The 4,555-nt window shown below is 39.1% G+C and overlaps 1 pseudogene; it reads right to left on the bottom strand.

Annotated features, from left to right (window-relative positions):
- Positions 1–4,164: 4,164 nt before the first annotated feature.
- Positions 4,165–4,330, bottom strand: LOC118636694 (annotated as a pseudogene).
- Positions 4,331–4,555: the final 225 nt, after the last annotated feature.

Below are 4,555 nucleotides of genomic sequence, written 5' to 3'. Positions count from 1 at the left end.
GCCACCTTATATTGGACTGACATTTTATTTTCACAGGTCTTATCAAAGTTTTTGTGTGACTGCTTGGAGGTATCCCCCTCTTGGGTTGCTTTGGATTACATTCTTTTAAAAAATATATAATTTATTTTTGTTACAGATGCTTCTCCTTTTTGTCCCATAGACACACTCCTCCCCAATCCAGCCCCCGCCTCCCCAGCATTGTTGTCTATGCCCACTGGTTATGTATATATGCATATACAATCTTTGGTTTATTTCTTTCCTTTCCACATCCCCCTCCTCTGAGGTTTGTCAGTCTGAACCATACTCCTTTCTATGTCTCTGGGTCTGTTTTGTTCATCAGCTTATTTTGGTCACTTACATATCACAAATAAGTGAGATCATGAGGTATTTGTCTTTCTATGACTGGCTTATTTCACTCAGGATAATCCTCTCCAGATCTCTCCATGCTGTCTCAAATGGTAAGAAATCATTCTTCTTTTACAGCTGCATAGTATTCCATTTTGTATATGTACCACAGTTTTTTTGTCCACTCATCTATTGATGGACACTTGGGCTGTTTTCAGATCTTTGCCAAATTCATGAATTAAATCTAGAAGATTTTTGATGGAACCTTTAGGGCTTTCTATGTACAATCTTACGTCATCTTTAAATAATGACAGTTTCACTTCTCCTTTCCATTTTGGATCCCTTTTGTTTTTTTTTCCAAGTGTAATTGCTGTGGATAAGACTTGCAGTACTATGTTAAATTAGAGTGGCAAAAATAGGCATCCCTGTCTTGTTCCTGTTCTTAAGGGGAATGCTATTAGTTTTAGCCCATTGAGTATGATGTTGGCTGTAGGTTTTTCATATATGGCCTTTATTTTTTCAAGATATGATTCCTCTGTTCCCCAATTGCTGAGCATTTTTATCAGAATGGGTACTGGATTTTGTCAAAAGTTTTTTTCAGTGTCTGTTGATATGATCATACAGTTTTTTGCTTTCATTTTGTTTTTATGGTGTATTATATTTATTAATTTGCAAATATTGTACTAGCCTTGCATCCCTGGGGTGAATCCCACTTGGTCATTGTGAATAGTTTTTTTTTTTATATATATATATTGCTGGATCCAATTTGCTAATATTTTCTTAAGGATTTTGGCATCTATATTCATCAGGGATATTGGCCTGTAGTTTTCTTAGTTGTGTCTTTGTCTGGTTTTGGAATTAGAATTATGCTGGTCTCATAAAATGAGTATGGACGTCTTCCTTCTTGAATTTTTTGGAATGGTTTGAAGAGAATGAGTGTTAGTTTTTTGAACGTTCAGTAAAACTCACCTATGAAGCCATCTGGGCCAGGGCTTTTGTTTTTACAGCCAGAAGTGATGGAGACTTCTCTTCTTGGCACTGGAACCCCGAGCTGGGTGCCTGATGTGGGACGGGGACCCCTTGCTCCTCAGGGTGGACCTTAACAACTGCGGCGTTCCTCCTGATTTTTATCCACCACACGTGTGAGTGTGGGACCAGCCCATCCGTACCTCCACTCCTCTTAACAGTCTCGATGTGACTTCTCCTTTAATTTCGTAGTTGTAGGACTTCCATTCAGCTTGATTTCAGACGGTTCTGAAGGATGTTTATTCTGTAGTTTAGTTGTAATTTTGAAGTGGTTGTGGGAAAAGGCAAGTACTGTGTTTACCTAAGCTGCCATCTCAACCGGAAGTGTCATTTTCTTCTTCTTCTGGAACTCCCATGATGCAAATGTTACTATGTTTTACGTTGTCCCACAGTTCTCTTAATCTGCCATCTTGTTCTTTAATTGTTTTTTTTTGTTTGTTTGTTTTTGTTTCTCTGATTATTTGATTTTTTTCTAGCTTGTCTTCTGTCTATGGTCATACCATCCTGAACATGCCTGATCTCATCTACCTTGTCTTCTAATTCACTGATCCTTGGCTACCTCTACTTTGCTGGTTATTCCTTCCAATGTGTTCTTTATTTCTACTGTCATTCTTCATTTCTGCTTGGTGTTTTTTCAATTCCAGTTGTTTGATTTTCAATGTTTCTATATCTTTACACATGTTGTTCAGCTCTTTACTCATGCTGCTGAGCTTCCTCATTATCCTTACTCTGAACTCTACCTCTGATAACTTGCTTAATTGCATTTTATTTATCTCTTCAGTAGAATTCTCTTGTTTGTGCATTTTGGATTTGTTTCTTTGTTTTGCCATTTGGGCTGTCTCAGTGGGTTTTGGAGCCTGCCAAATTTTTCCTGTAGTTGTTGGTGCTCCTCTGCTTGTGGCTCCCTATGCTGGGTTTGGATGAGTGTGGGAAGACCCACGTTAAACATCACTGTCAAGTCTTACTTTCCTGCATAGATTTGTAAGCTATCAAAGGTTCAGTTTTCCTCTAGCTTTGGCCTGCTAACTATTAGCCTCAGTTACTTGATGAGCCTTGGGTTGTAGCCTTCAACTGAATGAACAATCCCTCAGATATAAAGGATTTCTAGCACATGGGGCACTTTCTTGCTAGCTTAATCTACCTCTTAAGAAGCCTCAATTTTCACTTGTCTGGCCTGGCCTGGTGGTGTTGCATTCCTGAGAGAGGGGCTGTTGCTTCTCCTTGGGGCTCTGGGAAGGGGCTCTTTGAATAATATAGCTACTGTCCTATGAAGGAGTGATTCAGCACAAAAACCCCAATGTCCTCCCTCCCAGCTCTCTGAACTCTCAGTTCTCTCCCCACAGTTCTAGTGCAGTCTGCCCTCTCTCTGCCAGAGCCCAAGGTGAGTGGCTGTAGCTAATTTAGTGCTCCGCCATTTTTTTTCCCTTGCAGAATTTTCACCAATACATCACTATGGGCAACAGAATCAAAGGAAAAACTTAAACAAATTGAACTACATCAAAATAAAAAGCAAAAGAAACTCAACAGAATGAAAAGGAAACCCACTGTATAGGAAAAAAAGGTTTGCCAATGATATCTCTGATAAGGGGATAATTTCCAAAATATATAAAGAACTCATACAGCTTAACAAATGGAAGACAAACAATCCAATGAAAATATGGGCTAAAATTGTCTGGCTGGTGTGGCTCAGTGGTTGTGTTGACCCATGTACCAAAAGGTTGCTGGTTTGATTCCTGGTCAAGGCACATGCCCAGGTTGTGGCACAACTCCCCACTGGGGGCATACATGAGGGGGGCATTTTATGTTCTCTCTCATTGATGTTTCTATTTCTCTCTCCTTCTCCCTTCCTCTCTCTATAAATCAGTAGAGAAAAGAAAAACAACATTTTAAAAATGGGCAAATGACCCAAATATACACTTCTGCAAAGAGGACATAGAGTGGGCCAATAGACACAGAAAAAAATTCTCAACATCACTAATCATCAGAGTGATGCAAATTAAAACTACAATGAGATATCACCTCACATCTGCCCAAATGGCTATCATCAACAAATCAAGAAATGGAAAGTGCTGGTGAGGATGTGGAGAAAAGGAAACCCTAGTACACTGCTGGTGTGACTGCAGACTGGTGCGACTGCAGACTGGTGTAGCCACTATGGAAAACAGTAGGGAGTTTCCTCAAAAATTTAAAAATGGATCTGGAACACCAATCAGAAAGAATATATGCACTACTATGTTCATAGCAGTGCTATTTACAATAGCTAAGATGTGGAAACAGCTCAAGTGTCCATCAGTAGATGAGTGGATAAAAAACTCTATGGTACATTTACACAGTGGAATACTATGTGGTTGTAAAAAAAAATGAAGAAGAAGAAGAAGGATCTCTTATTCTTTGAGACAGCATGGAAGGACCTCGAGAGTATTATGCTAAGTTAAATAAGCCAGTAAGAGAAAGGCAAGTATCACATGTCCTCAATTATATGTGGAATCTAATGAACAAAACAAACTGACAAACAAAATAGGTCCAGAGGCATGGAAGCAGGGAACAGACTGATGAATCTCAGAGGGAAGGGGTGAGAGCATAAAGAAATTTACCAAGGACCTTATATGAATATACGTATAACCCACAGACACAGGGTGGTGAAGATCTGGGTGAGGGGTGGGAGCAAGGTGGAGGGGTAAATGGAGTGGGGAGGATATCTGTAATACTTTCAACAATAAGTTACATTTTAAAAGAGAATAGACATAAGGATAGAACAATAGAAAACAATAAGGAGTACAAAAATTTAAAAAATAAAAAGGTTTGCATGAGAAGTTTGTGAGTTAATTCCAATAATGCATTGTGCCTGGAAGGGTGTAAGCATCTAATAAATGGAAGCTGTATATATATATTTTTCAGTTAGCAATAATCACATCTCGAATAAACCTCATTGACTACAATACTGCCACCGTACAAAGCTTGTAAAGTATTTTTATAAGCGTATATTGCTATTATTTATGGTGGATGGTGGGAAATTTAAGGCCCTTAAAACCACACGCTTGGGCTCTGGTCTGGTTGCTCAGTTGGTTAGAACATCATCCCCCTCTGCCAAAGGTTTTGAGTTTCATCTCTAGTCATGGCACATATGAGAAGCAACCAGTGAATGAATGAATAACTGGAACAACAACTTAATGTCTCTCTCTCT

Source organism: Molossus molossus, unplaced genomic scaffold (assembly GCF_014108415.1).
Source record: "Molossus molossus isolate mMolMol1 unplaced genomic scaffold, mMolMol1.p scaffold_m16_p_2, whole genome shotgun sequence".
In the NCBI taxonomy this organism is placed as follows: domain Eukaryota; kingdom Metazoa; phylum Chordata; class Mammalia; order Chiroptera; family Molossidae; genus Molossus; species Molossus molossus.
This window is presented reverse-complemented; position numbering and strand designations above follow the sequence as displayed.